The 26,904-nt window shown below is 37.6% G+C and overlaps 1 long non-coding RNA gene across 1 annotated transcript in view; it reads right to left on the bottom strand.

Annotated features, from left to right (window-relative positions):
- The window catches only part of LOC108974848, a 26,921-nt gene extending 2,593 nt beyond the window's left edge, over positions 1-24,328 (bottom strand). Inside the window, exon 1 of the long non-coding RNA XR_001993829.1 lies at positions 24,054-24,328. This is a non-coding gene — a long non-coding RNA (uncharacterized LOC108974848). The remainder of the gene's footprint in view (positions 1-24,053) is intronic.
- Positions 24,329-26,904: the final 2,576 nt, after the last annotated feature.

Genomic DNA, 26,904 nt, shown 5'->3' with positions numbered 1-26,904 from the left:
TATTTTTTTTTTTAAGAAAATTTTGCACTGTAAAGCTTTAATTTTTTTATTTTAGCAGAACAACTTTTTTGGGTATTAAAAAGTTTTGAGAAAAATAACACTTTTTTTGTTCAGCATATGTGGCAACTCCATACTACTACATGAACTTCCAAAAATTATATTTTCCAAAAAACACTTTTATTCACCACCCTTATGAAACTTAAAATTTTTATAAAAAAATTAAAATAAAAAAAAAATTTTATAAAAAATTTTAAGTTTCATATAAAAAATCCACTCATGTTTAAACCCTATTTATAATACTTTTCTTGTCACAGTTTCATATTCCGATTGCAGCGCGCTCAGAATATTCGAACGCAAAATCATTGACTTTTGCGTAGGGGAGTTGTAACTATTTATACCTGCCACACATACAAATGTACACGTTTACTACAAAACAAGGAAAACACAAATTATCTGGCAACCTCACAAAACGCATTTAGACTGCTCACGCATAGGAACCGATATCTACGTCGCAGATGGACAGAACATAAAAACTTAGCCGTTGGCACACATCAAGCGTTTGCCAACAAGGCGCACATTAAGAGATTATATAAGACATTAACGGGTTCATTGCCTGAAACAGGTTGCCAGCAAGGGGCGCAGAAAATAGCACAATACTATATTTTTTGTTTTTGTTGTATGTGCTTCTGCTGAGATATGTGTTTGTGGGGTCCTTGGCAAGGTTTACCCGAGTCTCACTCCTCCAAGTTGGTGCTTGCCAAGTTTTCGCCTTGCGTGGTGCGGACGCGGTGTTCGCTAGGTGACCATCACTCGATACGAATTAATTTTGGCAATGAAATTTGTGTTGTGCGTAAACAATTGGAAATTGGCAAGTGAAATGTAAATAATAAATGCAGGAAGAATTGTGTGAATGAAAGCACTTACACACACGTATGCGTATGCATATGTGGGGTTTTTGTTTTGGTAATTCAAAAACGTGACTGCGATAATTTGTATTTAAATTTTAAAATATCAGCCAGCGGTTTGGTACATCTAAATTGCCGCCAAAAAGTACTAAGTAAAAAAAAAAAAAGTAGCTTAGGTCGTTACTATAGCCAATAAGAATAAGTAGTAGAGTAATAATAATTGAATACAGATTTCTTCCTTTGACTTGATAGATATAAAATTGAGGCTTTGCTCTGTGATCTTTGGTCTATTGTGCACTCTCCTATATCAAATATGGTCACAAAGGTCCAGCACTCTGAACAATTTCAGAAGCTTGCTGAGCGCGACAGAGATAATGATAATTGTAAGGTAGAGGACCTAATCGGAGTCAGACTAAGACGATCTCTTCGACTAAGGGGCTCAACACCAAAGTTGTGTGCCAAATAGGAGCTCATACTTGGAGAGACTTTCCTAGAGGCGTCTAAAAACGTACTTTTCAGAGTACCAAATGAAAAAATATTCGATTTTTTGGACTCACCCTAATGTATATAGATATCTTAAGAGAAGAAGCAAGTGAATCTCCTCCTTAAGCCACCGGATTTTGCAAAAACTTTCACACCAGTCATTCTCACTTATTTACACTCCCACTCTGCTGTAGGTGCATTATTTAAGTATCGGCAGTTCACAATCGAACCACCAACTCACAAACTCACTTCAAAAACCATAAAGCATACTAGAAGACAGCATGCGTCCTCATGAAAATTAACAATTATTCACACCCGTGCGCAATAAATTCCACCGCAACATGAACACATACGATTTATCCACAATTATGCCTTTCCGCTCACGCCCTTCTTTACCTACGACTAATTTTCGTTCAATTTACAAGTAGTTACCACATGAGTTATGCGTTTCTACAGCAACAACAACGCTTACTTACTTACTTATGAGCTCGTTAGCCCAACAAACCCTGACCTAAGGCAAACCAAAAGTCTTGCACGTGTGCCCCCCACGCACACAGCAAAAATAACCTAAAAACAAAAAACTTTTAAATACAGAAATGGAGCTCCCTTCTTCACTTTTGTGAATGTCAATCCGTAATAAAAACGAAACTGTTGCGTATGCGTAAACTACGTAATAAATGCAAATGAATTGTTTTTGTTGTGACGGGAGCCACATGGAGGGGAGCAGGCAAGTGGTGATTCGGCGACAAGCCAAAATCGGCTGATTTCTTGGCAAGCGGCAACGAAGCTGGCGCTAGTGGCAACCACTGACAGAGGACGTGGCGTGTGCCTGAATGGGAAGATGTCCAGAAAACTTATTGGCAAAACTCCATGCTTTTAATTTATGATGCAGACGCATCAACGGCGTATGTTTGAACGCCATGTTGGCAGGAGGAGGGGGGCGATTTGGCGCGGTACCGATCGTCATTTAGGGGTGGTTAATGGCGTGCAAGAGCACTTAGGCGATTCGCGGAGAAATAAAATCAAACATTTTATGGCTTGTCTTGAGGTTTTTGACATAAACTGAGCATGGCAGATATTCACGTTTAATTAGACGCCGATTAATAGGTGATTATTTAATAAGTTGTTGCTAGTTAATTGAGTTCACAACTCATTTGGCGCGCCAATATGTATATTTTTTTTTTGCTTTCACTTGGCTTGTAGTGCTTTGAAAAAGATGTGGAGCATATATGTATGTATGCACATATCGTCTCGTGCAAAATAACATAACATCACTTGTCATAGGTGTAGAGGCGCAGGAAAATCGATATAATAGAAACAACTCATATTGAAACAAAATTTGAGTTTTGGTTATTAAATGGTTATATATTGATTATATATTGGTTATGTATTGGTTATGTATTGGTTATATATTGATTATATATTGGTTATGTATTGGTTATGTCTGATAGCGGAGGCTGAAAATTTATGTAATAAAAGCCATATGATTTGAAAAAAAATTTGAAATTTGGTTAAAAAATGGTTATTTATTGGTTATATATTACTTATATATTGGTTATATATTAATTATATCTGACAACGGAAGTGGAAAATTTAAAGCTACATAGATATACAAAATGATGTAGTGAATTGTAAGCAAAAAGAAACTCAATATCGTTTTTTTGGTGATACGTTGTTTTGCATTTTAGGTGAAATATATATTTATTTCTTACGTTATTGTAAGTTTTTCTTTCCTTTTTTCAGTTGTCAGCCTTTTTTTTTATATTTTAACCAATTAAAAATGTAATTTTTTTTCTCATTTTAGTTAACTAAAACACATTTCTAGTTAAGTCTGGCTCGAAAATATATTTTTTATGTCAAAAATTCTAACAACTTGTTATATAGTAAGCAAATATCCAAGCAAATTTTATTTATTTATTTTTATGTAATATAAGTTGTACCTGTTTTCCCCCTTTTAATCCCACATTTCAGTGGACAATTTCGCTATTGTGCAATTAAAATTGTTTTAGAATATGTTTTTAGACAAATTTGCGTCAGTTTTCAGTTTTTGGTGCGCACAAACGTCTGCGAATATTTATTTACTCTTTAGTTAGACACGCATACACATGCACACAAACATATAAACGTATTTTAAAGTCGAAAACATACATAAATATACAAGTGCACGTATGTACATATTTAACCGATCTATTTCGAGACGCACATGGATGCGTCTCTTTTGCTGTTTTAACCTTAATTAAAATTGTTCTGAGCAAATAAATGCGCCTTCGTGGCAACAAAAAAATATAATGTATTTATATACACGCTTATGTATGTAAGTATAGCTCGAAGAATACAAAAATGCAAGCACATTTACAAGCGCTTTGTAGAACACAATAAATGGCACATGTAAAGACAAGAAACAACAACATTAATTAGCTAAAGCTAAAAGTATTGCAAACTTGAGATCAGAGCCTTCTGATAATGCGGATCACTGAAAATTGCTTTGCAGGCAAAAAGTAATGCATGTTGAAAACTTTGCCTCTGTTAAGCGCTTTGTATAAAAATTTAATTTTAGGGTGAGTCAAAAAAATTTGCGTCGAGCTTATATAATTAAATATATACTATATGATCTTAAAATAATACTAACTATAAAACTGTGCATATTGGTGGTTTCGACATAAGAACATTTTCTTGGAAAGGAAAAGACGTGTCCAAAATTTCAGATCAATATCTTTAAAACTGAGGGACTATTCCGCGTATACACTTCGTGAGAGATTGTGGGGCAAAAGACAACGTCCGGTGTGTTTAACGTAGGTACCTGCTGACGACAGCCTTACCCCGCGGTACTCAAAAGTACATTGGATCAATTTAATGCGTTCATCGGCGCCCTGAAAAATACTTTAGTATACTAAAATACTAAGTATTTTCAGTACCAATTGGCAGCGTGGAATGGACACACTAACCACCTTGGTAGGGTTCGAGGCCCATCTAAAACCTCTGCCGTACTTTGGGTGTGGGGCAAAAGACAGTAAGACTTTATAATTTAATTTTTGCACGAAAATCCATTCGTCAAAAATTTTTTCTAGATTGGTATGATCCTCACTGACATCTGTGCCAAATAGCACATCAAAATAATAATTAGTGTTTCTACTTGTCTTTCTGAAGTACATAAAATTCATTCGACGATTTTTACAATGAGTGAAATTATTCAACAAAGAAGTTCCGTTAAATTTTGTTTGCCAATTTCTGGTGCGGAAACGTTCAGGATGTTGGGAAAGGTCTTCGGTGATAATTGCTCGTCGCGAACAAGTGCTTTTGATTCGTACAAATTATACAGAGGGCCGAAAACGCGTTGACGACGAACCTCGTTTAAGTCGGTCTTCAATGGATGATCAACATGTCAATAAAATAAAGGAATTGGTACTTGAGAATCGACGATTAATAGTCCCACACCCACCGTATTCGCCAACAAACTGAAACAACCGCTTCTTGGTATAAAATACAAAAAAAAATTTTAACCACCAAAACCATCCCCTTCTAATGTCATGCGTTGTTTGAGGATTGCAATTCTATTTCTAAAGCTTTTTTTTTTCATTTAATTGTTATCTTTTTGCCTAATTACTCGTGCAACAAACGCTTGTAAAAGAATGCAAATATATTTTTAACTAAATCAGCTTAGCATTTGATGGACATAAGCTCATGAGCTCATGGTTGGACAAAGAATTAGATAAATTTAGAAAATAAAAATTGAGAGAAAATACAGACAAGTAATTAAAATATATATATGTATATATAGCTTATTAACCAATACAACCCCGACAAATCACAAGTGACGGCAATAAAGTGAAATTAATGACACAAGACGAGAAAAATATTTATAGGTATTTATGTATATTTGTATGAGTGTGACCGAGTGTGAAGAAAAGTGTGGACAATGCGGTTGTGTGGATCGCTTGCTGATTACATAAGATTCAGACATGTGTAAGCGACACAAAACCTGTAAAATCTTATTATAAAGCACTTGCTTTTAAGAACTAAATCAATGTCTTGATCTGGTCCGAGGTCTGAGTAGCACCATATTCAGTATGAGATCTGTGGTTTCATGCGTTGTCGCTCGAAAGTGGCCGACTTGCTGGTATATGATATGCTATTCGTTTTCTGGACATAAATGTGGTAAAAAATATACTTTTTCAAATAGTATAATCTACTAGTTAGAGGCCAAAGAATGTTTTTCATGCAGTTCTTTCAACTTATGGTCAACATAATCGGCCTACCGAGCATACTATTCGAAACACCATCTCCCATCTTGAGACCCAGCATTAATTACTGGATAATATTCTACCGAATAGACCACGTCCAGCACGCAGTGAAGAAATATACGAGCCGCCGTAGCTGAGAGTATACACGAAGACCGTAGAGAGTCGATTCGGCGCCGTTCGTAACAACTCGTACCGACGTATGGAACAACTTGGCGCATTTACGTCGATATCGGAAATTGAAAGCGTACAAAATACAGCTTGTACAATTACTGAACGTTCGACCTTCCCAAGCGACATCGCTACGCTCTTTGGGATATAGATCCAAGAAGATCCGACGTTTTCGAGCCAAATTGTGTTCAGCCGATGAGGCCCGTTTCTGGCTCAACGGGTATGTAAACAAACAAAAATTTCCATATTGTTAATAAAGAGCAACCTGAATGGATTCAAGAGCTGTCTTTTATTCAGAAAAAACAGCAGTTTGGTGTGGTTTGTGGCCCGGGGAAATAAACCGTCCATATTTCTTCAAAAATGATGCCGGTAAGAATGCGGCCGTAAATGTACAAATCGCGCCATGATAACTGAATTTTTGATGCCTGAACTTAAAGCTCGCGATCTCGGCGACATCTGGTTTCAACAAGACAACTAATGGTTTAATGTTTTGGGTCGGTCGATTGACCATCAATATCGTGAGATATCACACCGTTAGACTTTTTCCTGTGTAGATATGTAAAGTCTAAAGTCTATGCGGACAATGCCGCTTCGATTCAGGCTTTGGAGCAAAACGTCACGCTTGTCATTCGGCAATTACCAGTCAAAATGCTCGAACGAGTCATCTAAACCTTGGACTCAACGGATGGACCATCTGAGACGTAGCCGCGGCCATCATTTGAAAGAGATAAAGAGGTCAAAGAATGTTCTTTCGAATAATAATTAGCATTCTCGACTAAATTTGAAGTTTCTGTGTAGTAGGGAACCTCAAAATGGAGCAACCTTTATTTTCTTAGAAGTTTTATCAAGTTGGAAAACATTTTTGAAAATAATTTTTGAAAATTTCAGCAGCAAATTTAAAAATCTCAAAACTCTGAACACTTCAAATGGAGACTAAAAAATATTTAAAATGCGCCGTCGAGATTCCAGCGTGCTAATGGGATACTTACAGCGAAATTTCAACACATAGTGATTTTGACAGCTGTCAAATGAAATATTTTTAAATTAAAGCGTAATGAACGCAAACTCGCTCAATATGAAGCACCATTTCAAAAATAGAAGTATAAAACTTAAATAGTAAATTCTAATAAATTAAATAAATTAGTGTCGTACTTGCTCCCTTACTACCTGTTTTAATCACTCTCAAGGCCTCTCTCTTTGACATGCCAGTCTATACCTGTCAGCAGCGAATGTCAGCACCACGTCAAGGCAATGTACAGAAGAAACGCTAGAGTCTGAGTAAACTAAAGTCGAAGGGTGTCGAAATACACATGTAAGTCTACATATATACATATGTATTCGTATATACAAATATACTCACATATATACATCTTCATGTATATAAATACCTCGCTTTATACGTCCCGCAGTCGATCTCATCTATTCGAAAACAGCAACTTGCTTAACCGCGCCACCAGCTGTCTGTCTGTCCGTTTGTGCGTCCATTAGTGCTTAGCGCTCGTTTCTTCAGCCATTTCAGTATTTTAGCATTTGAAAGTGACATTTCTGCGCATTTTCGCTTTGACGTTTTTCGAAATCTGTGCGCGGATCACCCAGAGAAACCAAAAGGCAAAACAACAACACCAATTCGGCAGACGTATAAAAATAGCTGGGAAAATAAAGAACGAGCAGCGCGCAGATACAATAAATAAAGCCAGCTTTGCCGGAGGTGATCAACGCGCACACACACACAGAAGACGAAATATATTATAAGTCAAGTGAAATGTACAAGTACTTGTATGCGCTGGTGTTTGTTTGCGATACTGACTGCGGGCAAAAATAAGAAGAAAAACCATTCAAAAAAGCAAAAAAAGGTGTACAAAGAAAGCATACACACACATACGCTGACGCGGTTTAATGAGCAAAGAAAGCAATCTGACAGAACCCATTAAAGAACACAAATATGCGCCGCCTGCCTCGCGGCCGCCAGTCACTTCACCTTCGCCTTCTGCTTTTTTTGTTTTTTGTTTTTTTGAAATATTTTCCTATTCATTTGTGCGCAATTTTCTCGTATTTTCCACGGCTTAATTCTGTTGATCGTTCGTTGTTTGCTTGTTTGTATTGATTGCATGCGGCGACAGTGTAACAAAAACAAAAACAATTACATGCAACGCTGACAAATACTTTGGTGTATGTAAGAGAATGGCAACAATAACAAGTCAACAGCACATCTTGGCAAAAACAGTAGACAATCACTCGCCCAGCTTTCAGCGGAGAACTGACACGAATGTATACTACGATAAGCAAAAAATAGTAAGACTTTGTTCATAATTTTAAAACGCTTACTTTTTATTCAAAATCTATGTCATCCCTCGCAAAATACATCCACTTGCCTTCAATACACTTGTGCCAACATTTCTACTAGTCCTCGAAATAGTTGTTAAAGTTTGTTTTCGGATTAGCTTCAATTAGCCTTCAATTAAGTGTCTTCAATTGCCTCATAGCGGTTTCCCCGAAGTGGTCGTTTGAGTTTACTGAATAGCCAGAAGTCACTTGGAGCTGAATCAGGCGAAGACGGTGATTGCGGCAAGATTTTGGTTGACATTTTGGCGAAAAACTCACGTAGAATCAGTTCAGTATGCAACGGTGGATTATCGTGGTGCAAAAACCTAGAGCTGTTGGTCCATAATTCCGATACCTTTATACGAGTACGTATAGCTTCGGGCTAACGACATATAACTCCCAAACGGTATTATTTGTTGGAAGTTTGGCCAGTCGAAAGGAGTTTGGAATGCACCACACTTTGATAATCGATGACATCTATCAACATAACCTTGATTTTTGGGTGTATGAATTAGCCCCCACTGAATTAACCCCCACCGGGCAAAATGACTTAAGCCCCACTAATTTCTTAGTGAATCTTTAACCACCAAAAATAACGGAATCCCCACGAAATGCATTAAAAATGCATTAAACCCCACGAAAATGATTTTATCCCCACCAATCGAATTGAATTAAGCCCCACCAAACGTGGGGGTTCTTACATGACAGAATCCCCACTAAAAAAAAGAATTAATCCCCACGAAAATGACTTTAGCCCCACTTTACTTCATTTTTAATTCATTTTGCTTGCTTTAAACTTCAAGTAGTTAGATCAAAATTTTAACAAAAATTCAATTATACATATGTATGTAACATTTAAAAAGAAAGGAGTAAAGAATTAAATGAAAATGTGAAAATGTGAGAAAAAGAAAATAATTAAATAAAAATATGCAAATATTTGTCAACATCTTGACGACAAAAAGGGCATTTAAATTTATTAAAATTGTTTCACCTTTTACGAAATGTACACTGTTATTTTAACCTTTCGTAAAAGGAAAAATTCCCTTCCATTATTTTATAATTTACAAAATTATGGTTTCTCCATTTACGAAATTTGAAAAGTATTATATTTTTACGTTGCTAACTGTTTGTTTTATTTCTATAAAGGATTATGGAATTAAAATGAATTAAACCCCACGAAAATGATTTTAGCCCCACCAATCGAATTGAATTAAGCCCCACCAAACGTGGGGGTTCTTACATGACAGAATCCCCACTAAAAAAAAGAATTAATCCCCACGAAATGACTTTAGCCCCACTTTCCGCCATTTTTAATTTTGTTGTAAAATTGGTGGGGCTTTAGTCATTTTGTCCGGTGGGGGTTAATTCAGTGGGCGCTGATTCATACACCCTGATTTTTGACCTGCTTTGACGTAGTTTTCTCACTTCGGCTTACCTTTGCCACGATATTCCGCCGACTAATCGTCTGTTTTTGAGTCGTAAAAATAGATCCAAGACTTACCGCATAAATTCAGGACTAATCGCCAGTAATAATACGCTTCATGACATCCATATAATTTTGATGTTTCACTAAGTCGGAAAGCATTGTTTCGCAGACGTTATCACGACGCTGTTTTTCAAAAAAAATGTGTGAATTTGGAACCAATCGTGCTCGACGCACAATTATCACCAACATTCTGATAAATTACACAAATTTAATGGAACTTCTTTGTTGAGTAATTTCAGTGTTCACTGATAATCATACCAACCTAGAAAAACATATTTCGACTCATGGGTTTTCTTTATGCCCACAATATTCGAGTATGAATGCGACACAAAATTTTAGTATTTTTGTTTACGTTTCTCCACATCGTATTATATATGATTTCAAGCTTACGTTCTCAGATATAACCAACATATAACCATTTCATAACTTAACCCAAAATTTTATTTCAATATAAGTGGTTTCTATTATATTGTTTTTCCTTCGCCTGTAAACTTATGAAAAGTCATGTTACGTTATTTTGAATTTTGAGTGAGGATATATAATATATGTATTTGCGCTTGTATTTATGTCTGCACCTATGTACTGACTCTCAGCACCATACTTTTATCTCATAATCCTCACCTTTTCTTCTTTTTGATCATGCAAAGCTCTTTTTTCAGCTATGACTTATTAATAATAATAAGTTTTATTTATATATACATATATATATATATAAAATATTATATATAATATAATATATTATATACTTTATACTATATTTATATAATTTTTGTATGTATATGCTATGAAGTACAAAAATCTTATCAAAAGACACAATTGATATCTTTCACCAAACTACTTTGTATTTAAAAAGCGCTTTATTTTATGAAAGAATATTTTTATTATAAAATGAAAATGGTGAACGCATACATTTCCGCTGGCCACTTTAAATATTTATGAATATGATGCAGGTTGCCACGTTTTAATTGTTTTCACTTTTAAGACCAAATTGCACATTTTCCAATTTTATGCGCGAAAAATAAAAAAATAATAATTTAAATTTTATTTCAATATTCCACTTATTCTGCAAACATTCTTTTGTGATTCATGTGGGCTTGAGTTGGTATAGCGACATGTATATTATATATACTATATATATACATACTTATTATGTATACTATATACATATGTGCTGTGTATTTAGCTGTACAGTTATGGAAAAAAGTTTGAAAAAGAATTTTCAAAAACACATGCCTCTTTTAAAATTACACAACCTGAAACCGGCAGGGGATATTCAGTGGAATTGTTGCTTTAATCTGCTTAAATTATATTTTTACATTACAGATATCGATAGATTAGAGTTGAAATACAAAAATATTTAAGCTACAACGAAGCTATAATACCAAAGCTTCCAAACAAGAACTTAATTTTCATCGGTTTAGTTGTATGGAAGTTAACATGTCATTTAGAAAGTCTCCAGTCGGACATATAGATGGCGCCACTACATTAAATCTATATACTTTTAATTAGCCTTAACCTTCAAAAGGCATTTTGAGTGCAGCAACTTTTGCTGTTGTGAAAGAAAGAATAAAAAAGAATTCCACGTGTTGAAAGAATATTCATTTTGAAGGAAGAAATTCAATTGCAGCAAAAACTTAACTTGATGACGAGTTTCCGGACACTACCCCAATAAAATCAATCATCAGTAATTAGTATTCTAAATTTGGAAGAGTTAAAATGAGCACCGAAAACAGCGAAAGTATGAACGCCCAAAAGAGGTTGTTACTGATAAAAACATCAAAAAAGTTCACAAAATAATTTGTCATGACCGTAAAGTGAAGTTGTTCGAGGTAGTAGGCACTCCAAAGATATCACCAGAATGTGTACATCATATCACTCAGAATTATTTGGGCATGAGAAAGACCCTGTGTTAAAAGAGGGCCGCGTGTGGTCACTTTTGATCAAAAACAACGATGAGTTGGTGCTTCCGAGCAGTGTTTGGAGATATTTAAGCGTAATAAACATGAGCTTTTGCGTCGTTACAATGGACAATGGAATGTGAAAATGGCCGCTGTAATCAGTGTGTCACCCTTGAAGGAAACTATGTTGAATAAAAAACGAATATATATCAGCCTTGAATGGAAAAACGGATTTTGCTAAAAAAATTTTACTATGGTCAGCCGGGGTCTATTCAATTGACCTGTTATACAATATAGATATAAACATATCTGCGGATATTGCATCGTTGCCTTGGCCACTAACTCAAAACATCGGAGTAAAGGGCTTCTATGGAAAGCCTTTTCATTAGGCAAAACATTTTCAGGAAATTTGGCATGGATTATTGTCCAATCTTCTATATCATCTGTCGTCAAACAAACAGTCGCACTCGCGAACTTCGGATTGTGTATGCAATTGAGAAATAAAGTCCTCTCTCGACGAACAAAGACCAAGCTCTACATATAAGTCACTCATTATTTCCGTTTTCGAAACTTATAAGCCTACAGAAACTAACGTAGTACGAGCATCAACAACATTATTTGTCAAAAACATTTGATAAACTTTCACTATGGTTGTCAGCGACGTCAACACAGCACGCGGACGCGGACGCGAACGCGAATGCGAACTCGGACTTTGACACCAACGCAAATGCAAAGGGGTGCCAATCAAACAAGTGATTTCACCAATAAATCCAACAAAAGCGCAAAATTGGAAACATCAAATATTAACTGGCTGCCAAGACGACGTCATCACTTTATTGGCGGTCATAATAGCAAATGAAGAAGCTGCCAAATACAAATCAAATCGAATGAAATGAAATCAACAGCAACAATGAAACGCGCAACAACAACAACACAGGACGCAAATCAAAAGCGTTGAAATATTTGTATGATAGCCAATAAATGCGAGAGCCCACTTAAATCTAGCCAAGCACACACGCGGCACATACGCGACTGTTCATTGTGGCCAACTAATGGTGCCAACGCGCCGCTTTGCTTAGGGTGAACGAACGGCAAGCAATAGCCTTACTGTGTACCCAACGCTCCACCGCAGCCAAGCGCCAACTTAAACGGCGGTTTATGCATCAATCAAACAACTCAAATTCTCAAAATCGCGAATATCGCACCACCAATAATATTGAGCTTGCTACGTGACACCTGTTCGACGAGCTTGCCAGGAGCAAAGTGTGCACAACCGCTAAGTAGCGGTGGACGCGGTGGCTGCTTGCCGCACACGTGTGATCTTGCAACAGGCGGTTTTTATACCTTTTGTCGCTTGGCATAGGAAATGCTGACCGAAAGCTGAGCACTGCCAATAAACAATCAGCGCCAATGCAGCGCCGGCAGCATCCGCTGAGACGCGTGTCCAACTGGGCAAGTCGTCAAAAATGTGCGTCCACAATTAAAACAACTTAAAGCGCAAATTAAAAAACACTAAAAATCTACACAACACAAAATTTACTATGTGCGCGGCATGTACATGTGTACGTATATATATGTGTGGTGGCACGCGAGTGCGGCTTCCACGGAATGACGGCGCAGCGTTTGGATTATGAAGGCGTTGCTGTGGCGTCTGGCGCTTGCCAAAAGGACTTGCCAAGAAAAATGAACGTACAAGCCAACGCCGGCGTGTAGCCAAAAGCGACCAGGCGACCAGCAATCGGCGGTCGAAGATGCTGTCATCATTGGCTAAATGCCTGCCGCAGGCGCGCAATGAATGAATTTTATGAGCGACGCACGCAGTTTCTGCGCGTGCACTTCGCATTGCTTGCCAAAAAAGATGAGGCGCGAAGAAACGGCACAGAAGCCGCTACTCACAGCCGTTCTTGGCAGTGAGTAGTGTGCCGTTGCTGGCGCGCTGAGGTTGCGGCGAACGCCATTTGGCCCAGGCGTTGGTGGCAGGAGCCAAGAATTTCGTATTTGTGATTAAGCACGTGCACGCACACATACACTGACCGCGTTTCTCCGCGAAATGTTTATTGTTTTCTTCGCAACACTCCGCGCTCACGCTTCCCCCGCTGCCGCACTTTTTCTAGCATTTTATTGTTTTCTCGCTGCGACGACGTCTACAGCTGCCTGCACGTTGCCTACTCCAGCTGCCAAAAGATATGCGAGTGTGCGGCATGTGTGTATGCGCTGCGCTGTAACATAAATCTCGGCGTTGCACTCTGACATTTCTTGGCGTATAATGTTTACATTTTACTGGCCAGCAACCAAATAAACGGCAGCAAATAAAAAAAAATGTGTGTGTGTAGCTGGTGCTTTTCTGACGCGGCATTTGTTTTAGCCGCTAAGTCATTGCTTGCCAGCAAATCATATAGGAATATTGTGAGTGCGTGTGTTTGTTGGGATTTTTAAAATTCGTTATTTGCGCGTGGTGTTTGTGGCAGGCAGCACAGTCGCACACATACATATGTGCATAGACAAATTGCCAGCGCATTTCTTGGCAGCCGCAGCGCGTATCAGCAATGGCAGTTATGAAGAATACCAAGGAAGTGTTTGGTTGTTGCGGCACACTTGTGCGTTGTTTGCTTACTTCATTGTTGTTGCCGTTGTGTTTTTGTTGTCGCCTGTGTCTTGTCAGCTAAGTGAAATGCTGCAGTAGACTAGTAGGCGCTGCAAATTGCAGACTTCTCAACACAGCACTGCAGTGATTATGGTGAATCCATGCACAGACAAACAGACGTACATTTACGATTCATACATACATACATATATAAGTAAAGCACTTATTTGCTTAAAACTCTAGACCTCTGAAGCGCATCCCCTTAATTTTTTGTAAGCATGAGCAGCAATGCACACACACACTCTTTTCATAATGCATATTGTTACTCATACGCACTGTCACACATGCATTTTTTATGGCCTAAGGTTAACATTTACTCATACCAAAACCACTAAACCGTGACATTTCGATTTCCATAAGCAATAACAGATAAATTCGGTTGTTGTTGTTGGTGTCTTTTTGTGCCACAGTGTGTTGTTTTACAAATTTAGTATTTCCTTATTCTGCATTAAATAATTTTTTTTGATTATATAATGTTATCACCTTGTAGTTGTTCACACTTGTTAAGCAAGGTACCGCTTAAACCCGAAGACTAAGCGTCGACGTGTTTTTTTATTCAAAACAAGTTTTTAACAAAATATAATCCGAGAAACAACAGCTAAAGCTGATTTTTGCAATTTCCAGAGTATATGTACGCTGTACTCTAAAACTCTCGCATGCTTTGATTTCATTCCAAAATACCTGCATTACCAGGTCACCGATCCTGGCCCAGACTGCTGTTTCTCTGCTCATGTACCTTCGAGAGAGTCAAGAGAGGGAACTAATATCTGGAGAATAGTAGCGTTGAGCTTTTTCATGGATGAATCAAAGCTTGCGGGGAGGTTCGTCAAATTTCCATCAGCTTCAGTTTAGGCTTGCTGTCCGCCGCAATGTCTTCCGAGCGGAAGTGGCTGCCATGAAGGTAGCGGTAGCTTAACTGCGACTAGCGTGTCAACTATCCACTCAAATAGTAGGGCAGAGATTGTGCCTTAAATTCACTAACTGGGCACTCAAGACTAGTGAAGCGATATCTAGACTCCTTATCTCTAGCATAAAGCTATATTATGTTTTGGATTGCAGGAAACTATAAGGCTGATGAGACACTTCAATAGGAACGGGTAAGAGCTTCGTTGGCTCCTTGAAGCTTCTATTGAACTATTGTGTCTTAAGCATTGGCCAACTACCACCAGCTATGCAGCCGCAAGGTCCTTTTGGCACAGGGCAGACAGCCAGATATAAAATAGATAGATAGAAAATAATTGATTTTTTGCACTGCGACCTATAGTCTATATAGTCTCTATATCACATATGGTCACAAAGGTCCAGCACTCTGAATAGTTCTAGGAGCTTGATTAGCGCGACTGAGGTGATGTGATCCCTGTCCACGTAAATGGTTTCAAGGGACTTGAGCCTGCTTCTACAGATTGCTGGGTAATCTAGAATCAGGTATTCTGGAATTTTCTCGCTAAACCGGCAGTTTGCGCCAAAGGCTATGCCCATGTTGGAAAATTGCTTCTTGAGCCTGCAGTGCCCTGTATATAGTGCGACAAGTAAATGAAATTTGTCTCTAGGAATATTGATCATATCTCTAAACCTTGATAGGTTGTAACCATCCAATAGTAATTTGGCGTAGCGCATTCCTATTGCCTACCAATATCGTTTTCTCGCCACTCTCTACACCGTGCGCAGCAATCTGTATATGGTGTGGAAAACCACCGAATCACATCAACTTGGAACCCGCCGCATAGTGGGCTATCTCGTTGGCCAACTCAAAGTCGCCAACCCCTTTACGAACTCGCTCCCAGATTAGATCTATACGGTTGCAAACTGAAAGGCGGTTCAGCCTTCCTGTGCACTCCTCCATTCTTAGCGATTTGACTTCGAGGGCTGAGATTGCTTAAAACGCCTTTTGACTATCGCTGAGTATAACGATACGCTGGTTGCGATAGTTGCGTTAGAGATTAATTTTTGCACACTGACTTATAGCAAAGACTTCAGCTTGATAGTGCTGCCCCTCAGAAGCCGCCTTACTGCCAAGGGTAAATTTAAACTTCTTGTTTAAATTTAAGAAACTTCTTGTTTAAATTTAAGAAAAATTTTAAACTTGAAGTTTACCCTCCTCCTAACGCTGCCTCTTAAAAGAAGGGCCAGTAATGTGTTTTTCCCTAAGGTCTTTATTTGTTGAAACGAAATTATCTTCATTTTACAAAATTCTCTGCTACCATGAGCTACATGGTATGATTATTTCATCACTAGATGCAGCGATATGTGCTCCAGCATGACCTGCTGGGCACGTGCTTCGGTAGTTAAAAGTCTACCGAAGACTGCGTGGCCTTAGATGCCCAAGCAAAGGTCCATAAGGGACAAAAGGCCTTACGTTCATGGTATCTGCATATCGTGAGAGCCTGGGTGGTTCTGGACAGTGTTAATTCCAATGCCTATTCCACCGTAAGGTTGAGTCTGTCAAATCGGAAAAGGTTTCAGCCAGGTGTACCATGGTTGTAGGAGTTCTAATTAATTCATGCAGTAAGATATTAACTGCATTCTGTTGTTTGAAAAAAGATGCGGTAAAATAGTATCAGCAATTCCCCCTCAAACGTGCCGCTTTTGCCAGATCAAGGTGAAGACACTTTGGATCTTATACTTTCAGACAAAAAAATGGTAATAAAATACTTAATCAAATTTGTGATAGATCCAGGCAACTTTCCCGTTAAGTAATATCCAAATACAAAAGTTTTTCATCCATCAGCCATTTAACTTCACCATAACAGTATATGTCGGAATTAATACCAACCGAGCGGAAAAGTTGCTCAAATTTATAGTTAGACGGTCCATGAATTTTTGAGTTATCGATATGATATTTTTGGCACAATTTATTGCCCAAGACAATGCTACAGTCTACGCACACATTATTTTGATCGTATTACTATAGCATATAGTTGCCATACAAACTGACTAATCAAAATCAATAAGATACATTTATTTTTAAACTCTTTTATGCCATAAGAAAGGCACCAATAAATGGTATTATGGCTTGGGTGTAACCGATGCCGATTAAGAAATAAATGCACAATAAAATTAATATATGTATTTATGAGATATGTGAGGTTAGAACATTTTGCTAACCACTAATACCAAACTAAAATGCCCAGCTGTGGTTTTAAAATTATTTTTCATGGCATTAATCAACGAAAATCGAACACTGTGACGCGCTGACCAGACAAACTGACCCACACATTAAAGCAGAAACCAAAACTTCGGTGGTCAACAATAAAAGAAGAGGAAAAAAAAATATTATACATATATACTTAACTACATATATACATATATATAGTTTGAAAAGCAAAAACAAAGTCATAATTCTTATTTTCTTCTCAATATTTTTGTAAGCATTGTTGAAAACGGCAACAAGAACAACAATGCGGCAGTTTGTTTTTAACACTCGGTCATAATTTTTAAGAAAATGAAAAATCGTTTGTGAAAGCAATAATGATGCGCATGAAGGCGGACGGGTGAGGGGTGCGGCAAAAGCAAAGTGCAAAAATATGCAAATCATTTAAAAGGCCGAAGGTGGAGCATGAGAAATTAGTAAAGCGAAGTGATGCAAACAGCAAATGAATGTAGACGTTAGGCGGGTGGCCAATGCAGTGGCGCTGCAAAAGTTTTTAGGCGTCAGGCGGCAACGGCCGAAGGACATTAAGTCGTGCGCCAAGCACTGTCCACACACAAAACAATGAAATTATCGAAAATAATAACTTCGCATTTTCGCCTACACAATTTCGGCAAACGAGCATATAGGAGGGGGAACCGGGGGTCACCCGGTCAAAGGCGAGAGCATGCGAGATTTGTCTGCATTTGCGTTTTGTGGCAGCGCAACGGCTTTGTGATGGTAATAAATTGCGACACAAACAGACGGCCGTGGTCAGACACAACTGCAGTGCAAATTAAGGCATGAATTTGATTTGTAATTTGTGAATTTTTCATTTTAATGACCGCAGCGCGGCCTAGAATTTAGTGGCTACCAAGCAACGGCTATTAAAATAAATGCATCAAAGCAGACGCTGCGCCAAAATTATGCAAATGCACATCATTTGTGTAAGTATGTATGTGTGACTATATGGAAATTGCTGCTTAGAATTATATAATTTTTTTTTGGTTTATTTCGAGTAACTGCCGAAAGTATTTATTTTAAATTTTATTTGTTTCAATATTTAACTGCCATATATGCGAAATCTCAGCTGTTAAAAAGTGATAAATCGCGTGTGGCAACTCATTCAACTGTAAGCCATAGCCATTTGGTCTATCAATAAAACTGACACCGATTGCAGGCCATAAATCTGCGAATAGCCAGCAGTTTTCTACAACGAGCGAAAACGTGTCGTAGAAAATGAGGCGGAAATGATAAAGAAAAAATGCAAAAAATACGAAAAATATACAACTGTAACATTGTGTGTGTGTAAGTGCGACTGTGACATCAAGCGCTGAGCGCAGCCTTGCACTGACCAGCATTTTTCGACGCTGCGAGAAAAAAATTTCAAAAACTCGCTGAAGGCAAACATATGCAGCGGTCCAAAGAATGGCCAGTGAACAGGAAAACAAGACTAAGTTGCCAATTTCCGGCGAAAAAATGCAAGGAATTAAAAATGTTTGCTAAAAAAAAAAACATGGCAGCGAAGAATGTGTAAAGCTGCTGAGGAGTTATTTCGGCAGGATGTCCGACACATTGTTTGTGTCACCAGTATACATGCGAAAATTGGCAGAAAAAATCGCTGCCAACAAAGTGTGCATGGCTAAAAAATATTCTGGAGGCAGCAAAATATTTGGCTATTGTAAAAGTAATATATAAACTAAGAAAGAATCGGCACTTCCTTTGTTGAGGCTAAGGCCATCACCATCCTTTTAATATTTTTTTTTATTTTTTGGTTACAATCAATTATTTTATTTTTTTTTACTTTTTCCATTGCTGAACCCATTCAATCTAGTACACATTTGAATAACAGCATTTTTCTCTCAATTTCATGTCAGCAATAATTCACAGAGCCACACGTAGTCTGCAGGAGGTACATTCCGGCACAGCCTTTGCATACAACGCGACAAAAGCAACAAAGCCCTAGTAGAAAATATTATTTCCACGCTGCATTGCTCAAATTCCTCAGCAATTAAACTTGTGCCGCCAATGAATTCACTTAATTTACTTAAATGTGAATTTGTCATTGTGAGCGTCGCCGGGGGCATCGCGCTAATACAGCACGAAGGATGCTAATTAACTTGAGCAATGCCTTCGCACTTCAGGCTGCGAAGCTAGTAGTGGTGGACAAGTAGACTCAACTGTTTGTTTGCTTCTGCATGCACATCTAATTGTTTATGTAATTTAAGTAGCAGAGGTGTACGGCAGGCTCTTCTGCCTGGTTGGCGCTGCTCTTCAGGCTTTCTTCCAAATTGTTAATTGTTTTAATGGCGTATAAATTCTGGCTGCCAACAGAATTTTCCTTGTAAGACATTAGTTACGCTGCATTTAATAATAAGCAGTTTGAGTAATTACGTATTTGGTGGACAGATTGGCGGGAATAAAAATAAATTAAAGCATTTGGCAGGTTTTTGTAAAACAATATTTCTGGTAAAATAAAAAATGAAGCTTCAGGCCCAACAATGATTTGAAAATGTATAATAAATAAACATGAGTATTAGTTTCGACTGCAATGAAATTTTCATACTAATCAGAGGTGCATTTTTTATTGCATAAAAACTTATAAAAAGAACTTTATCTTGATTTTGAACATTCAATTTGCCTGGCAGCTATATGTTATAGTGGTCCGTTCTGAACAATTTCTTCGGATATTGTGGAAATATATTAGAAAATTGTACATACCAAATTTCGTGCAGATATCATGCCAAATAAAAAAAATATTTTCAAACAAGGAACCAATTTCAATCGTTTAGTTTATATGACAGCTATATGTTATAGTGATCTATTCTAAACAATTTCTTAGGAATTAGTAGTGTTATATTTAATAATAATCCTAGCCACATTTTCTTAAGATATCTTGTCAAAAAGAAAAAAATTTACAAACAAGAACCTATGCTATAGAGTAGTTTGAGCTAAACAATTTCTTCGCAGATTGTGGCATTGCTTTGCACGTAATCCAATACCAATCATCATACATCGTACAAAATTTCAGATCGATATCTCAAAAGCTGAGGGGCTATTTCATGTATAACAGGCAGAAGGACAGATAGATAGGCAAAAGAATGCCTTTTTCTATTGACGAAATATAGTTGCCAGCGGATCAATATTGTCACCTATTCGCAATTTTTTATATTTTTTATTTATTTATGTAAAAACTTTTAATTTCAATGTACTATGTACAGCTTGCCATGGCGTATGAGTAATATTTTTTATTTAATATCACTCATACGCCCCGTTTAGTGCGCACATTAAAAAATTTTATAGCTAAAACAATAACAGCACAAGTTGTAATAATAAATTTCGGTGTTATGTAATTTTTCGCTTTCCATCGCTATGTATCGAATATGACAACAACAATTTTGCCAAGCATGTTCGCGTTCACAATCGCATGAAAACATGACGCCCACGCATATTTTTGCTTTCAAAACGAATATTTATGATTGTATATATATGCATGTGGATATATGTATAGTACACTTTCAATTTTTTTTTTTATATATTTATCTGCAAATTAACAACAGTCATAAATTGCGTTTGCGTTTGATTTTTTGAAGTTCTTAAAGTCACCAATTGCTGTTAAAATATTTAATTTAACTTCAGACAAAACAAAGATCTCAAGCCTACAGCCTGAAGTAGAAGTGCAGCAATACTCTCAACTCAGCCGCGCTATGCGCTGGATGCGTTTGCAAATTTATTACAGCGGCAAATGCATAACATTTGTCGAGGCGTCATATGGCGAAATAAATATTTATTACGGCGCCAAGTGGTCGTGCTCTTCTGCTTACTTATACATATGAGCGATATGCCTACATATAAATAGGAATGTGTATTGGTGACTAACATGCGTTCTGTTCTATGCTTTTGAAAATAATATAACTGTACCACTTCTTTAATAGTTTTACATAGATACAACTCTCTCTAATATTATCGCCTTGAACATATTACCGACTAAAGGTGAGGCAGCCATCCACAGAAATCTTGACTAGACCGCAGATACCTACACTTAATTCTATCCACTGGAATTTGAAGATTATATAGTCATTGGTAATGTTAAGTTAGATTAGGCTAACAGGTCAATTCTAACAGGGATCTCATGGGCCTTACTATGTAATACTGCCCGTCACAATTTTTTGACATTAATAATAATATTTTCGGCTATGCCTCTTGGTTTACCGACGTTAAGATCAAAGAGATGTTTCAGCGGCAAGATCCAGACAACTTGGCCTTTGGTAGGTACATGAGTACCTATTGGCTTATATCCAGTAAGAACTCCTACGATTGTCAAAAAGATTTCGCTGATGTTAATTTTGGTGAAGACAGACACTTCTTGACTAGCTTTGAGCGCACAGTTAGGGACTTCAGCGCTGAAATTGCGGCTCTGCTGTCGGGTTGAATTCTGCCTGAAAAATACACCAAGTGGCCCGGTAGCCTAAAGTTAAGACTGATGGAGAGCTTATTACAGAAAACATTCCCTTCAAGCTTCGGTCCATGCGTGAAAAAGCTCACTGCTCGCAAATTATAACTTATTTACGTATATAACTACCATTGGAGCTTATATCACTGTTAGATCCTACTAGTTTTAGTTTGCAGCTGAATGCTATATGGCAAATGAAAAATCCTAAAACATTTAAGTCAAGAATGGAAATATATTTAACTTGAAAATTGAATTTTTCCATTTTTTGATAGGAGAAATTTACTCAGAGGTTTGCTTGTAAAATTGGCTGTCAGAAAGACCCACTTAGAACTTTAATTTATTTTTGACAGATGCGGTTTCACGAATTCTGTCAATCATAAGTATGTATAACTTACTATTCAACTGAAACTAAAACGAAAATTTATATGAAACTTAAGGGGTACTTTAGTCTGGTAATTTGAAGAAATCTAAAATTTTGTGTTCATAATTGGACAGTCTACATCTTGCTAAAAGGATTTTTCAAAATACAATTTATTTTCGAATTTATAGCCGTTTTGGCGTCGTGACAAGTAAACCGTATTGAGCGGATGACGTAGCTTTAAATGCGTTCTTTTTTTTTAAACTACGTTGCCACAATGTTACAAGTTCTGAACAGCAGATTTACTTGAAATATGCTATAAATAAAATAATTTTTTTTAAATTCGACAATGTAAAAAATTTTGTAAAAAGTTGACTTCACTTTTTATAAAAAAAAATTTCAGTTATGCAGATTTAAAAATTGTATATTTTTAAAAAATTCGATAAAACTGTGAAAATCTACTTTAATTTTTGGGTAGCCGCATTTCTATAGAAAAAAATTCCAGTTTTGCAGCTTCTTGAGAAAACGACATTCGTACTTACCAAGAACCCACGTTTTTTTTTTCTTTGTTTTTTGTTATTTGGGCCTCTAGGCGAGAATATCAATTTAATATTAAATTTCTTTGATCCATTTTCATTACTTAATGCGATTAGATTTACGTTTCTATATATTTTCTGATCAGATTTTAATTTTACACTTACATACATTGTGACAAAAAACACGGAAACTGTAATTAAATTCCCCGGATAAAGGATATTTCCAAAAATATACATATATTTACTAAGTTTGTAGCACTATCCTTAATTACTATACAAAATATGACAGCAATCTGTCCACCAGTTTATTTACAGCAGCTGTTTAAATCGGTACTCCTGCGTTTTGACTTTTACAATGGATAAAAATATGGAACAAAGAATTTGTCTAAAATTTTGTATTTCTCAGCAAATTTCATGTTCAGAATCATTGTAAATGTTGGAAAAGACTTATGGTGACTCAGCTTTAGCAAAAACACAAGTCTACAAATTTGGTCGAGACATGCTTCGTTCTGGACGAACTTCAACCTCTTCAATTGAAGAAAATGCGAAAGTGAAGGATATGACGCTTGAAAATCGCTGGGCAAATGTTTGAGAGGTGGCAAGCACCACATCTCTCGCGAGTTCGTTCGAATGATTTTGGTGGATATTTTGGATATGTGCGTTCTTGCTCCTCTCGTCCTGATAAAGCTGAATTATAAATGAAAGAGTACCGTAAACAGGCCGCTTTGGAATTCATGGAAAGCATTATAACTGCCTATGAGACATGGGTTTATAAGTTGGACATGCAAACAAGTCAACGATCATCGGAATGGAGTAGAGAGAACAAGACGAAAGCAAGAAAACCACTCTTAAGAAGCTCAAAAATGAAGGTGATACGCATTGTGTTTTTGATATTCGCGATTTTATGCATCATGAATTTGTTCTAGAGAGACAGATGGTCAATAAGAAGTTCTATTTGGCCAAGAACATCCGTTAAAAATGGTCGGAATTGTGGAAGAACAATTCATAGATTTTATACAATGATAAAGAAATATCGCATCGATCCACAACAGAATTTAAGGCCAAGAATTAATTATTCACCAGATTTGGCTCCGTGTGTTTTTTTTTTTTTTGTTTTTGTTTTGTTCCCCAAACTGAAACTGCTGCTCTGTGGAACCCGTTCCCAATCAAAACAAAATTCGTTGAAGGAGCTGAAAGCCATCCCAACAAGTGCTTATGAAAAGCGTTTCGAGGACTGGAAAAACTCGTTCACATAAATCTATTACATCTGGTGGGGATTAATTTGAAGGTGCAAAAATAATTATGGATGAATAAGTATATTGCGTTTTATTTACAATTTCCGGGTACTTTTTTTTGCCACAATTTATAACGTCTCTATATCTTTTCTGTTAACATCAGATTTTAATTGTACACTTATATATATTTAACTCACCAGAATAATGATATTTTTGTTGTTTCAGGAAATTCCATCCGATTGCTGTCGACGAATTGCGGTACTATTTTTATCAGCGTGTACATTTCGGTTTTGACACCGACACTAATAACTGGGTTCGCGACAATTCACCGAGGTTGCACCATGATCGTTGCGATTAAGTAAGTAAATGTTTGCTTTACAGCTGATTATATATAGATTATAGTTGATATTTGTATATATATTTTGATTAATGATTTAATTTGTTACTGTTCAATATTTTATATTTTTTAACAATTTTTCGTTTAGAAAATTGTTGTTTTTTCTGCTTACATTCGAAACTAAAATTGCACATATGTATGCTTTAAGTTAATTTACCGTTATATGCTTGTTCGAGTTTCACTACACTTACAATATTATGTAATTGTCTTTTTTAATTGTTGAATTATAATTACATGTCGATTATTATTACATAATTTCGAGTGAGTGTAGACTAAGCGACTGCTTGTTGTTGTTGTTTAAGCACTTTATTCAAAACTACGTTAATGCGATGAAAGTCCACTACTGCTATTAACGGTTATTTGTTTTTAACTAGTTTATATTTTATTGCTATGCGTATGTTTTAGAATATTTTTGAAGGTTTTTGAATATTTTTGAATATTTTCGAAAACATGTATGCTCTCGACTTCCCGCTTTGTCGCGCACAGTTCACTTGTGAGCCGCGCGTGTGCAGCCTTCAGCGCGTACGCCAGCATTATGCGTGCTTGGGAACCTCTAAAGTCCAGCTGACTTTGAATTTTTAGCCAATTGGCCATTGCTAGATTGTGTTGGAGCTGTGGCCGTCTACTTTGGCTCGGCTTGGCTTGATGCGGTGTTGACATTTCGCAAGCACAACGCTGCGACTTCATAATTTGGCGTTGACATTTGCCAAAAAAAAGTGAAACCATGGCTTGATTTGGGATATAGCCAGCAGCTGTCTGCCGCTAGACTGTTTTTAGCCAGTCAGGTGTGGGTTGGGGTGTTCGTTATAGCCAGCATTCTACTGGAACTTGCACTCCACCTGCGCCATTTTATCGAAAACTTAATTGAACCACCACTATCGACAGCATACCGTTATCGCGGTGAGGTGGGCTGGTGCGTGCGTTCGACCAACGTGTGCATCTGTTGACGTGCGATGCGCACTGTTGGTAGCTGCATGATTGAGACGGACGTATTTTTAATTGCTACTTTCCCGGTTGTTGTTGGTAGTTGGTTGTACGTAGGCACCAGCGCAACTTCCTTGCTGATTGGCAACTGACAAAGTCGGTCAATAGGATTTCCGTTAGTTTCTGGTCGACATTTAGCAAACACTTCACTGGTGTGGTACTTAAGCTCGACCGGTTGTTGTTTTTGGCCACGATCACCGCCAGCGTCGTTGTTGACTGTTGTCTGCGATTTGCTGTTGTTATTGCTTTCTTATCGCCTGTTGGCCAACACTGGATTTGGATTTGGCTAATCGTCTGCACGTTCCACCAGCGTGTTTGTATGAGTGTGCGTGTGTGTTGGCTGGCCGTTGGCATCATATTCCTTGCCGCTTCATGACATTTCTTGATGACTTTTTGAGTTGTTGGCCAAGTGCTGCAATTGTCATCGCCAATAAGCAACACCAACACACGACATATACCGTTATGTCTTGCTTACTGCTTAACACGACACTGTGTGTTTGTCTTAATTCTTGGACTTGGATCACAACATCATCACATCACTTGAACAGCTGCTCTCTTGGCCAGAGGTTGTGGAAAAATAAAACTGAATCGCCAAACAATGAAGACGAAATATACATATGTATTATTTTTTTGACGATTTTTTTCCCCTTGTGTTTAGTGATTTGCTGCTGTTTGCTGTTGTTGTTGCTCGTATTTTTCTGGCTGCCGTGTTGGCGATTTTCTTGGATGCGTTGCGATCCAAGAAAATCGCCCGAGGGGCACACCGCCACTTTCGGTGCCAAGCAGGCACACCACACGTTGTTGGCTGCAGCTACTTTGTTGGCCAACTGACTGACGACTGCCGTGCCATGGCTCGGTTTGTTTCGGTTTGGCCTGCCAAACGGCAAACAGCAAACGGCCGGCCGCTGTCGCAGTCGCAATCGCCTTGCGTAGTCGGCCAAATCGTAGTCGGTCGTCGTTGTTGGCGCGTCATCATCGCGCATTGCGACATCGTCTTGTTGTTATTGTAGTTGTTGTTCTAGCAGTGCATCGTCGTATGTGGCCAAAAAATAGTCGCAAATTGGTTTGTACTTAACCCAACGTGTCTCTTTTTGTCTCATTCTCCGCAAAGTTCTCATACACGGCATGTTAGTTGTCGCTCTATCGCTCTCTTTATTTTGCTGTGCGACTCTCACTACGGCATACGTTGCCAGTAAGAATGTCTAAACTTGTACACGGTAAAGTTAAATTTTCTGCTTGTGAAATTTAAGAGATATTGAAAGCTCTCAAAATTTCGGAATTCATCATAATATGTCAACTCAAATTTGAAACTATTCGAACATATTTAGGAATATTGAATGCCGCAAACTGCTCGTTGTGTTGGGCCCTTTGGGAAGATTCCTGGTGACTGCGCTTTAAACCTAAAGGCAAGTAGGATTGAAAAATTCAATTCGGTATTAAGTCGCAATGCGGCCGGGTGCYGGACTCACAGCACGGCTGATGTTTTAGATTGGCCTCGAAATCGATCAACGAGGAAAAGATGTCCCTTCCACCCGACCTAATGGAACCAAAAAATATTTGCAAGGAGCATTTATTATTTGGCGCGCCGATCAATGTATTGTATTGATCTATGTGCTTTAAAAGCACCGTGAGGTTAGAACGACTTTGCCAGGCGTAAATCACAACGA

This window comes from Bactrocera latifrons, unplaced genomic scaffold, assembly GCF_001853355.1.
Source record: "Bactrocera latifrons isolate USDA-ARS-PBARC rearing strain unplaced genomic scaffold, ASM185335v1 scaffold_59, whole genome shotgun sequence".
Classification (NCBI taxonomy): Eukaryota; Metazoa; Arthropoda; class Insecta; order Diptera; family Tephritidae; genus Bactrocera; species Bactrocera latifrons.
Note: the sequence above shows the minus strand (reverse complement) of the source record. Positions and strands in the feature narration are given on the sequence as shown.